The sequence below is a fragment of the Bos indicus genome, chromosome 2, assembly GCF_029378745.1.
Source record: "Bos indicus isolate NIAB-ARS_2022 breed Sahiwal x Tharparkar chromosome 2, NIAB-ARS_B.indTharparkar_mat_pri_1.0, whole genome shotgun sequence".
NCBI lineage: Eukaryota > Metazoa > Chordata > Mammalia > Artiodactyla > Bovidae > Bos > Bos indicus.
The window spans coordinates 129287258-129299894 of NC_091761.1; the positions used below are offsets into that span (position 1 = coordinate 129287258).

A 12637-nucleotide genomic window follows, 5' to 3' on the forward strand; every position below is an offset into this window, starting at 1 on the left:
TATTCATTGAGTTCCTACTGTGCACCAGTTACATGCAGCTAGGTACTTTATATCATCTTCAACATTCACAGGAGCCTCTGTGTTAGGCACTAGTATCCCTGTTTCCAGTGGGAGAACTCAGGCCCGGAGAGATTGAATGACATAGCCAGGGTTGTACAGCTAGTTTGTAATAAAGCAAGTATTAGTGCTGAAAACGTATTTTCACTTTTATCTTTCTGTAGAAATTTATTTTGCTTTTTAGAGTGAGAGACAAAGCATTTTCTTCAGGTTAGATTTATTGTGGGGAGTTGTGAATTACAAGCTAAAAACAGATGGTATTCTACAATGTAAGGTTTAAATTTGTGAAATTTTTATTTGCTGTTGTATGCTTCTGTTTCCCTGTCCTTAGCATCATTGAATATTTTCTACATTTTATGATTGATACATGTTTGCTTCTTTATATACAAAATCTTTAATTTTGTAGAGGAATGGGATAAAAGAGATTAAGTTGGTTTTGTACTTCCAAGTAGAGTCTGACCATTTTGATTATCCCCACAGCAAACCTGAAAAGTCAGTTCACCACATTTAACATATACATAACACTGTGTGTGTATAAATATATATCGTATACTGCCTTCCATCTCCTATTATTAAGAGTAATAATTGATGCCAGGCAGGAAGAGTGCTACCTCATATTTGGATCAGCTACTTCTACATAAAGAACATTTGAAAAAGTTTGCCTGAAGCTGTTCTGAAAGTTAAGTATCATTAAATACATTGGCAAAGTCTGGCTCAAATTCCAGCCTTTCACAGAGCGCATCAGGGAGATCCTTGCTTTTTGCCTTGCAAAAATCAAAAATAATAGCCATTGAGGAAGTAAAATTTAAGTAAACATGTACTCTGTTTAATGCCACTGGCTGGTGTTTGTTAAGTGCTTCCCGTGTGTCAGCTGCTGTTGAAAGTGCTCTTCAGTCGTTCTCAGCCGTTCTCTTAATCTACGCAGCTTCGCGTCTACAGATGAGGAAATGGAGAGGCAGGAACATTTGTAGTGGAGTCGTGATTCATTCAAATACTAAAGATCTGGTCTGTTCAGAAATAGAGTCGTGGATCTCACTAAACTAGAAGAGAAAAAAATAGAGCTCCAGAGTAAAGTAGAGAAAGGTTTTTAATTTTTGGTGGTTTCGCTCTCCCTTTCCTCCCTGCAGCATACCCCTACCACATGTTCCGTGTAGATTCCCCCCTCACACACACGCATTTAAGTTGTGCTGTTTTTCCCCCTTTTCAAAATATTTCAACATCCTCAGGAGCAGTAATTGGAAGTTTATTCGTAAGTGTAGAAATTGTATCAGAGGCTTCAAAATAATTGTATTTTATTGACCTATGTTTTGTCTTGAAATTTTTCATTTTGAACTGTTACTCAGGGGGAGGGCTGTTAAAGTGTTTTCTCTGCCTGTTTACGATACATTTTAGATCTCTCACATTTTTTTCTCTGGATATTTATCAGGAGGTGGTGTAGAGGTTTGGTAAGTAATGCAGTTTGATTTTGTATGTCTCAAGGGTTTCTCATTAAGTTACATATTTGAGTTTTCTTTATTCTGACCTTTTTTCCCCTGGTGCTTCTATTTGCAATATTGACTGAAAATCCTTACGTAAATGCTAATTTTGATCTTTTTTTTCACTAGCATGTTTTGGAGCCCTCAGACTTGAAGAAGGACATAGGTAAAGAGTATAATATGAAACATTTTCTGACATTAGGGTTATGAAGTCCTTTCCTTTAGTTGCCTACTTGCTGTGTTCAGTCTGAAAATTAAAACAATTTAAGTGGTTTGGTTTTGCCCAATTACGGATATTTCAGTTCTCTTATATTTATAAATGTAACATCAATCCTTCACATTATAAAAAAGGTGGTTTCATATTAGATTAGGAAGTACTTAGAACTTTAAAATATTTCCCCTGTGTAAAATTTTATGCAGTACTTGAGTTACTTAATTGTAAAGTGGATAACAAATATTAATCTAAAACACATTTTAGATTTATCAGAATCAGGCTCTACTGCTGCTGTGTCTGAAATGCTTTCCAACTTCCCCAGAGCCGTCACTGAATATAAACTCCATATTGTGTCTCTCATATATCTGACCCATCCTGCATGTTTTTATAAAGTTCTTTTCTGTGACTGGACGTGTTAGAAGACAAAGCCTAGGAAGTGCCATATTCCTTTGTCTGCTCATGAAGTTGTTTTAAAACATTCTTTAATTTAGAAACATAAATGCCACACTTTTAAAAATTTTAGTGACACCAAAGAATTGAATACATTTTCCTGTCAAACAAATGTTCTTTGAAAACTAAATGTCTGCATTATCTCTTTTTTTACTTGAAGCTACTTGATGTTTGCTTAAACTCCATTTACTTGGAGTAGAACTTTGTAGTGAATGAAAATGACTAGGTTCTTCTGCCAAGTAAGTTGAGAACATGAGTTTCTGCGTGTGGATAATATATATTCTCTCTTTTCCTATTTCGTTTTGATAATCCTATCTCTGAGAACAAGCTCTGATGTCAGTCTTTTAAAAAGATACAGCAAAAAAATCTTTTTTTTTTTGGCCATGCCATGCAGCTTCCAGGGTCTCAGTTCCCCAACCAGGGATTGAACCCAGATTATGGCAGTGAAAACCCAGAATCTTAACCACTAGGCTACTAGGGAACTCCCAAGATTACTTTTTTTTTTGTAAGACTTCACCGTCATCTATAAAATAGCACAGTTTAACTGCTTCCTCAGTTTAAAATTCCATAGACTATAACAGTGTCTACATCATAGAGATGATTTCTTCTTATCCAAAAATATGTTTTTCTTTAAATTCCACAGTTTATATCTTTTTTATAGTAACCTAATTTAGCAAGATCAAATTGAGAATTTCACCCAGGGTATCAGGTAGAACCATTAGACTGTTGGAGAATTTACTTGGAAAAAGAAAAACTAGAGGGAAAGAGAAGGTGCTGGTTGATAGCAATCAGAAATAAAGATTGTGAAGCATCTTTGGAATTAGTTTGTTGTATGTAGGAAATTCATCTGGTATATAAAAATAAGTGTGGCTCTTGACATTTGCAAATGTTACTTCACGGTCATTGGCAAAAGTTCACTCAAATCCAGGTTTTCTCTAAGAGAAACATGGAGTCAGAGTCCCCACACTTACGAGTAAAGCATGCATTCACTTTGTCCCTGACAGTCTGCCAGTGACCATGATTTCTGAGGTTCGTTGTTGGAACCAGAGACAAGCAGAAAGGGGAGAGGGTGCTAATCAGATCAGTTGCGGCCTTTTAAATTTGACCCTTTGGGTAATGTACATGGAAAGTAGTATTTACTCTTTGAGTAGTAGTAGCAAAAGTGTCAGAGAGGGCAATGGCACCCCACTCCTGTACTCTTCCCTGGAAAATCCCATGGACAGAGGAGCCTGGAAGGCTGCAGTCCATGGTGTCGCTGAGGGTTGGACACGACTGAGCGACTTCACTTTCACTTTTCACTTTCAGGCATTGGAGAAGGAAATGGCAACCCACTCCAGTGTTCTTGCCTGGAGAATCCCAGGGATGGGGGAGCCTGGTGGGCTGCCGTCTATGGGGTCACACAGAGTCGGACACGACTGAAGTGACTTGGCAGCAACAAAAGTGTTAGTCGCTCAGTTGTGTCCGACTCTGAGACCCCATGGACTGTAACCTGCCAGGCTCCTCTGTCCATGGAATTCTCAAGGCAAGAATACTGGAGTGGGTAGCCGTTCCCTTCTCCAGGGGATCTTCCCAACCCAGGGATCACACCCAGGTCTCCTGCATTGCAGGTGAATTCTTTTCCATCTGAGCTACCAGGGAAGTTCTGCCTTTAGTTTCAACACCGATTTTTTTTTCCCTGAAATTTCCAGGAGCTTAGTTTGATATCTTTTTCAAAGGGTAGAGGATTGGGTGGGCAAAGCCCACAAATGTTGGGAGAAGAGAATTATGCAGGGAAATGTTTTCTTGAAAATAGCTGCAGGAAATGGAGTAGGGTCAGCATCAGGAAGGCAGGAGATACTAAGTAATCTGTGGTCTGATTTGCTTCCAGTGTGGTTTACTCACAGCTAACATGAAATGAGTATTTCATTCCTCAAGTATGCACTTGGGGAAAAATAGGAAGCCAGGCTGGAGACACAGGTTTGCAGCAGATGCTCTGTATCCAGGTCGTAATGGCTTTGATGGCATTCAGTCCAAGAGCAACAGCATCTGCAAAGGAAAAATCTGTAAATATTCCCGAATCTGATCACCTTCACCATCATCAGCCAATGGATTGGATGAGACTTCTTGAAGGGCCCTTTGATGACTTTTGATTATTGGGGAATTTTATATAAAAATTGAAATTCCGTTCAAGAACTCTTTTTCTGGCTTCCTTTTTTTTGTTTGCTGCCCTGGGGTGTAGCTGGAGCACTCTTGGTTGCCTCACAGCTTGTGAGGTCCTGTTCCCGGACCAGGGATCAGACCTGCACCCCCTACACTGGAAGGTGGACTCTTAACTGCTGGGCCACCAGGGAAGTTCCCTGGTGTCTTACTCCCTTGGCATTATTTCACATTTCACAACTAAAGTAATCACACCTTGTTATCTTTTAAAGTGAATTTCCTGAGCTAAGACGACAGGAGTCTGCATTTTGTGGACGCCGTTTGCACTTGACCCTTTGTTCACTGTTTCATCCAGGGTGTCCTGGATGGGGAGAGCGTTCCGCGTCACAGCTGGCGACCAGTGCTAGCCAGGCCTAGTCTGCAGGTTCAGTTTTACCCTTGGCTTTGTCCCTGGCTGGAGAACCAAGTTGGAACTAAGTGAAAGTGTTGGGAAAAGCATGATTCAAAATATAATGAATCAAGGGTATCATTTTTGAAAGGTTATTGAGCCCACCTCACTTAGGGACACTGGATATTTGGTTTAAATAAAATAAGAATGTTACTTATTTTATGTGTTTGAAATTACTAAAGAACCTTGTAAGCTCTTAAAAGTGTACCTGGATTTGGTGTAGGCCAGAAAAATATGGCTATTATCATTAGGGTATGACTCATGGGATTCTTGATTATTTACACTATTATGGACACATATGTATGTGGGTTCGATAGCCAGTATCCTTAGTATTTACTTCAAATGAGTGATGAAAATACCTGTGAAAACTTGGTGCGGGGACCTCCATTTTTTATGTCCAGTGGTTGCCTTATAACCAGGCATGAAGAGAAACAAAATAATTAACTCTTTATATCTTGAGGTTTATTCTCTTCAGCTGGTCTAATGGAATGGGTATAATGATAATCATTTCTCAGTTTATCCCTACCCTTTCTCTTTTTAAATCTGTCAGTAAAGCTGTGGTTAAGTATGTTATGTTAGAGGATTTAAAATACAAACAGAAGTACTGACTTAAAAGGTAAGATTTACCTTGAAAATTCATAAAGTAAGATGAGTAATCAGCTTCAAGATATTAATACAGACCTTGAAACTTAATAATTGCTGGCTGGTACAAGAACAAAATACGATAATACAAACTAGAATGTCTTCAAGAACAGAAGTCTGCTCTTGCCAGCTCATGGCTCTTAGGTTAACAAATCTAATCCAGGATACATCTTAACCCTGCAGCAAATAGTATTTTATTTTTGCCTTATTTCCAGATACCAGCTTAACACAAGTGCTCTACACTATTGCCTGGCTTTGAGCAGTGTTCTGCTTTGAAAAGAAAGTTATACGTATATTTTATCTTCCCTTTGAATACTACTTCTTTACTGCAAACTAAGAAGCATTGAACCCAGTATTCACACAGCTTGCTCTGTTCTATAAAATTTCGCGGCTCTCTTCAGATCGTTCTAAATGGTGATTCCTTTTCTTTTTCTTAAACTCAACTTTGCTTTTTCTTCATTAAGTTAAGGGTAGGTAACATGAGTCCCTCTTGCCCTTTGCTATTAGAATCTGGCATCAGGAGCAACTGTTGCTGTTTCTGGTTTTCGTCCAAAACTTCCCTTTTCTGGGATGGAAGTCATATTGATTCCAGGGTGTGTTATTTAGTTGAGCAGTATCAGTAAATTCACTGACTCACCTTCCTGTTCAATGAATACCTAACCATGTTATTTTGTATTCGTGTCTGGAATGCCAGTCCTAAAACAGATTGAGGGGAGGAAAGAGGGTACTTAGACCATACTTTGAATAAAAGACATTTTGAGGGTTGTCCCCCCCACCCTTAAAAACAAAAGCCAGCTACTTAGTACCGGATGTTTTCATTGTACTTTTTGAAAAATTGCTTTGGTCATTGTGTTCATTATTCCTGAAATAGTATTCTGTCCTAGTCCCTAAAGATAGTTTTATGTGCTAACTTTTGTTTTACCTTTCTAGCTACTAAAGTAGATAATGGTTATTACACACGGCACGTTTTTAAATGGTCTCCAGTGTGGACTGTTCAGCCAGTGATGGAGTGAGTACATTGAGGAAGAAGGTGTCACTTGGAATCCAGAACCATTCCACAAGGATGACTACCTGATACATGGTCAGAATGCTCAAACTGATGGCATACCGATGGCTTTCTCTTCCAGTCCCCTAAAAAAGTGTTGTCAGCCTGAGTTCCCCTGATCTACCTACTCTCATTTCCATTCCCAAAGTCGTGACCTGATTCTCTGACTTGGCTATCACAGGGAGTTGAGGTGTCAGTATGTGAGTACAACAAACCTATTCAATGATGTATAGGAAGCAAAGAAAAATAGTTTTGTTTGCTGACTACTTGAAGTATAGAATGTTCTGGTTTTCAGTTGATTTTGCAAAGCAGTAAAGACATTTCTTGGTTGTTAATTCCACATGTATTTTTTCCTCCTCTCTTACTAAGTGAATTTCAATGCTAATTTCCTAAGAAAGCAATTGAGTAAGTCTTAACTTAAAGCTTGTACTAACGATAATCATATAAGGTTCACTTCCTACCCCTGCCCCCCACCCCCAACTTTTAAGTGATAACGTAAGTAAAATACCCATTTCAAATTTGTCTGGCAAATTAGAGAATCAGTAGTTTGCCAGTATTTTTCATTACTTTTCTTAGAATTGTTTTTCCTTTACACATTTATAGTGCAAAATAGCTCAGTGGTGCAGACTCATACTAAGCTGATCAACTTGCATTTTGGTCTTCATGGGATTTACACATTTTTTCACTCAACATTTATTAAAGGAACAAACAACATTTTGGGCTATACCAAACATACCTTTAGCTTGACTAAGGGCTGAATTTCATAAAGGAACAAAATATAGAATTCATTTTCACATACTTTAAAGTGTGACTCATCCCTGTTGAACTTGTGAGACTCAAAGCTACGCCCATGTCACTTAATTTTATGTCCTTCCCTGTTTACTGTGTCTGACCTTCAAGATTTCGTGACTGATGCTGAAATGGAAGCCAGCCATGCAGAAATGTGGGGGAAAATGAATCTGAAGAATGCACGGGGAAGTAGGAATTCATTTCTAGCGTTCCCAAACCTGCTTTGTCACGTCAGCTTCACTGCAGTCAGAGGAAAAGAACTGAGTTCATGGAGATTACCAACTAAACCTTACGTCTGTCCTTAATGTTTTTAGGAAATGTGCTGAAAAGGTAAGTGAGATACCTGATTTGAAGGAAGACTGTATTAGGTATTTTTAGATGTGTTAGTAAAAATGGATGGCTTCTTTATTCGGAGCTTCAGGAACCTTGCCCCCGTTTGGTGCGGTTCTCAGTGGTTGTGGAGAAGGTGGAGTTGTTCCAGCCAGCGTGAAGCTTTCCTCTACTTCCTGGCAGTCACGCTGGAACTGGCACTGAAGTGTACAGAATGCCGGTTTTTGTTGCTTTGTCCTCAACTCCTCTCAAAATATTTTCAGTCGAGTTTTAATTTTACCCCTTAAACTATATAGAAAAATCTTTAAAATGCTTCTAAGTTCCTACCAGAACTATATTTGCATTGTATATAGTCAAACAAGAATAAAATAATGGGTTTTATAGGTCTCTGTTAACCTCACCTACATTGATTTTATAGATAATTTTAAAATTACTGAGGTTACATTGTTCCACGTTTATTAAATCTCTGTGTAATAGGCCTTATGCCAGACCCGGAGTAAAACAATGGAATAGCACACAGTTCAAGTACTCAGTAAATTCATCTTTATTGATAAAATAGTTAGAATTTTAGTTTTGGGAATCCGAATCTAATAAAATGAGACTAATTCCATTTCCCAATCAAAAATCATCTGTAGCTTGCAATTTAAATATGACAAATTGTATTTGAAAGATCCAGCGTTTATGTTTGAGAGAGACATTTACTAAATACTTTCTATGTTCCAGGTACTGTTCTAAGCTCTTTACATATTTATTTTTTAATCCTTATAATTGTCCTGTAAAATGGGTGCTATTACTAAAATCCGTTTTAAGTCATTAAGGCAGAAAAGGTAATTACCTTATTCAGCTTTGTACAGCTATGACCTAAAACCAGTATGTGAACCCAGACAGGCTGATTGTGCCTGGACTCTCAATATGGGCATGATATTTATATGCGGTACCTGGCTAGGAGTACCTGCAAGATAGTCCAGATTCTGAATAAAACTTGGGTAGTTTTAAAAGGGAAAGTTTCAGTAGCATAGAAAGACTATAGATGATAGTTACCAAACTTTTCGGAGAGCCAAAAATTCCGTTTTTAACTCTTGGCTCCAGGACAGCCATTTAGCGTGATGACTTCGCCGCTGCCTTCTTCCCCTCCTGCCACTCCGTGCAGTAGTGTGCTTGCGCACACACAGTTTCAAGGGCTGCAGAGGAGAAGCAGAGCTTATCAACAGTTACCTGTTAGGTTCACGACCTATTTTTGCTTACGTCCAGTCCTCTTTTCTTTTGGGAATGTGGACATTTTTCTTTAGCTGCCAGATCATGAGAAAATATGACTGCTGAGATTTTTTGCTAGGATTCTTTTAAAAAATAGATCAGGCTCTGTACATAGTAAAGAAAAACTCATGAGGACTCCAGGTAGGTAATTTACTTCTATTGTATGTATAGTTTCTTTGAAGCCTCTGCACCTCTATCCTGTTTTACATTTCTGTAAATCTGATTTGACCGTTAATAAACTATTTTCTGAAGTGAGTGGGTTTTTTTGGTCTCATTTCCCATTTGGAGGTGTATCTCCTTTGGTCACTTTATGTTATTGAACTGGTGGTTTACTTAAAGTAGGAGTGCCTCCTGTCTACTGAGTATTGTTGCGGGTTTAAAAAGTATGTATGCCAAGGCTTTGCTCTTAGCTCAATAAAGGTGCCACCCAGTACTAAAACTTTGCAGATTTTCAAAGGAAAAACCAGAAGTTATAAAAATCACTGTACATGGTGGTTGATTGTGTATCTCAAGCAATTGTGACAAAAATCTGCCCTGGTGAAATCAAGTTAACTGTCCCATAATAGTTAATGATGAACTGGAGAAACAATTTTGACTATATTTCTTCTAAATCAGTGCTTCTCAAGCTTGAATGCAGATGAGGATCACCTGGGGATCTTGTTAAGATGCAGACTCTGATTCAGTAGGTCTGGGGTCAGCCTGAGAACCTACAGTCTTGTTTTTTTTTTAATAACATTGAAATACAATTGATATAAAATTATATCCTTAAAAGTGTACGATCCAGTGGGTTGGTTGGTTGGTTTTCAGCGTAACAGTCGTGCAGCTATCACCACTGTCTTTCATTCAGGACATTTTTCGTCATGCCAAGAAAGAAGCCGTATGTCCATTCACAGTTACTCCCATTCATCACCTCCACCCAAGTTCCACCCCGAAATCTCCAGCAGCCACTAATCCACTTTCTGTCTCTATGGACGTGCCTTTTATGGATATTTCATATAAAGGGATTCATACATTATGTGCAATTCTATAACTGGCTTCTTAGGATATTTTTAGGATTCATTCATGTTGTAAAATATCAAGTACTTAATTTCTTTTTATGGCCAAATAATATTCCATTGTATGGACATGCCACATTTTGTTTATGTATTCATCAGTTGATGGAACATTTGGGTCGTTTATACCTTATATGCCTTTTGGCTTATGAATAATGCTGTGAACATTTTGTGTGCAAGATTTTGTGGACACATTTTCATCTCAGTTAAGACGTGTCTTCATTTCTGTTAAAATAACTAGGACTGGAATTTCTGGGTCATCATACCTTTTTAAGAAATTAGAGCAACACGGCGACACCTAGCCGTGTAGATCTTCAAGTGCACCATACAGCATTGTTAACTGGGCACAGCGTTGTACAGTCCATCTTGGTCATATGTTAACTTCCACATTTCGAGGGACTTCTGAACTGTTTCTAAAGTGGTGGTACTTTGCGAGTCTGCATTTCTGATAAGCTCCCAGGTGATGATGGGTAAAAGGCTCTAGATTCTGTTTGGACACCTACAAAATAAACAGGACATGAGCTTTAACTTGATTCAACTGGCAGTGTCCAACCAGCAGCAAACAAGGTGTTTTGCTTTCTCAAGGTCATAGTGCCTCATTTAACACTGGTCTTACTGTGCCTGGGCTTTTTCATCTAGTCTTTAAACTCTTCATGTAAGGATGTCTAAAGGAGAAGAGAATATGCATTGTGAGGTGAAAGAGGCAGCTCTAGGTTGAGAATACTTATGTAAATAGAATGCTAATAGCGATCGTTCTGTGGTAGTGTTCTACAAAAGTTCTACAAAAGTTTATGCTGATTAAATTGAACGAACATCAGAATGAGAGGATGTGGACATTTTCTCCCAGTTGAGTTAAACATTTTGATCCTTTGTAGGTGTCTTCAGGGAATGAAGGGTGCATTGGTGGAAGTGTCTAAGTAAATGGTATAATACACCGGTGAACAGTAGGATAGACTAAAAGACAGCAGGCACACAGGAGACTCGGGAGGCTGGGACGCCTAGGCTCGAGTCTTTCATCATGCAGCTGTGACCTAATTGTGGGAAACGTGGGTTCTGAGCTTTGGTTCATAGTTTGGTGGGGAGGACTAGGTGAGCAGAAGGCAAATATGATGTCAGGACATGAGAGAAGTATAGGTTAATGGTCTGTGAGGTTTCCAGTGAATAGCAATTACCTATCTTGGGTGATGTCAGGTAACAATTTGCCAGTAGGAAGTGGTAAAATATTAGAAAAGATAGGGGATGATACTTGAAGCAAGCCAGAATTTTAGGAGTAGAGGTGTATGAGAAGGGTGTATTCCAAAATGATAGACCAAAAGGCACTAAAATATTGAGGTCATAAATGGTAACATGCTTTAAATGGTAGCACTTAAAGTTATCCTTTATGGAACAGCAACCATGTGTGCTATGAAAAGGAACAAAACTAGACCTTTACTCTCATAATTCGCAATCAAGAGATTTTGTGTGTAGCACAACCGTGATCTATATAAAGAGTGGTGGAGGTATAATGGCCAGTCCAAGAAGGTATAATTTCTCTGGACTGGCTATTGTGGTACCTGAAGTGAAAGGAGTAGGAAATACGAATGTAAAAATAAATTGGGATGTTATTGTTGCCTGTTCTTTTGACAGAAATGGTCTAGAAAACCAAATATGTGGCTAGTACTAGGAGAGAGAGAGACATAGGAAATCTGGGTTGGGGTCTTCAGTTCTTGTATGACTGTCAGCTACAGTCATAAGTTGACGCCTTTAGGGTACTTGGTCTGGTTGTCGGTTTCTATACTGGAGGACTTCCGACCCCCTCCCAGTTGGAAATCATCAACTCTCCCTCAGGGATTGATTTATGGAGTACTCCTCAAACTTCTTAGGTACTTTCAACCTCTTCTTGGCTGCTCACAACCAAGAGTGTGTTTTCCCCTTTCCAACAGGTAAAGTCGGAGGACAAAATTTTCATGCATAGTTGAGCAGGTTTTCACATGTCTTGGGAACTCTCTGTGGTATTATCTATTGTGGCATAACAAATTACCCCCAAAGCTTAGTAGTTTATTTTGTATTTTTTTAAGAATGTGATTTAAAGTTTATTTTAGAGGATAGCTATAGACATCAATGTTTATCTTGGAATGACATAGTGGCCCAGACTAAGCATGGGATATTGATAAAGTTAATCCTGTACTTAACAATATTTGTACATTTTGTTCTCAGTATATTTTGTGACCATTCTGCAGAACCGAGGCTGAGACTGCACCACATCGATTGCATTCCTAGGGTCCCCTCCAGTATGAGTTCTCACGTGTCAGTGAAGACAGGAATAACTGACAATTTTTCCAGTGCTGATACATTTAGAGATTTTGCATCCAGACAGGGTTTTTGTGTATTTCCTAATGTAAGAGACATCGTTAAAGGCTGTCCCTCATTCTTTATACTCACAAGTTCCTTTGCAGTGTGAGTTCTCAAATTTTTTAAGGCATGTGGAAAAAATGGAAGACTTTCCAATACTGATATCATTCAGAATGAATTCTCTCCAGAATGAATTCTCATATCTGTAAAAGTTGAGAGAACTTTCAGAACTTTCCCATAGTCATTACATTCAGAGTATCTTCATTTGGTCAGTAATGTGAACGCTTGTGCTACAGGGCTTTCCACGTTTCTTATATGAGGGTCAACATGTAGCCATTTAAAACAAACATTAATCTTCATACAGTTAAACTAGGTCAAGAATTCGAGAGTGGCTTAGTGATCTGGTTCAAGTCT

The 12637-nt window shown here is 38.6% G+C and overlaps 1 long non-coding RNA gene across 1 annotated transcript; it reads right to left on the minus strand.

The window, feature by feature from the left end:
- Nucleotides 1-332: 332 nt before the first annotated feature.
- LOC139178658 (uncharacterized) lies at nucleotides 333-11893 on the minus strand. The gene is made up of 2 exons (XR_011563073.1): nucleotides 8628-11893; nucleotides 333-4221 (listed from the first exon to the last, which is right to left on the minus strand). It is a non-coding gene; the product is annotated as an uncharacterized lncRNA (long non-coding RNA).
- Nucleotides 11894-12637: the final 744 nt, after the last annotated feature.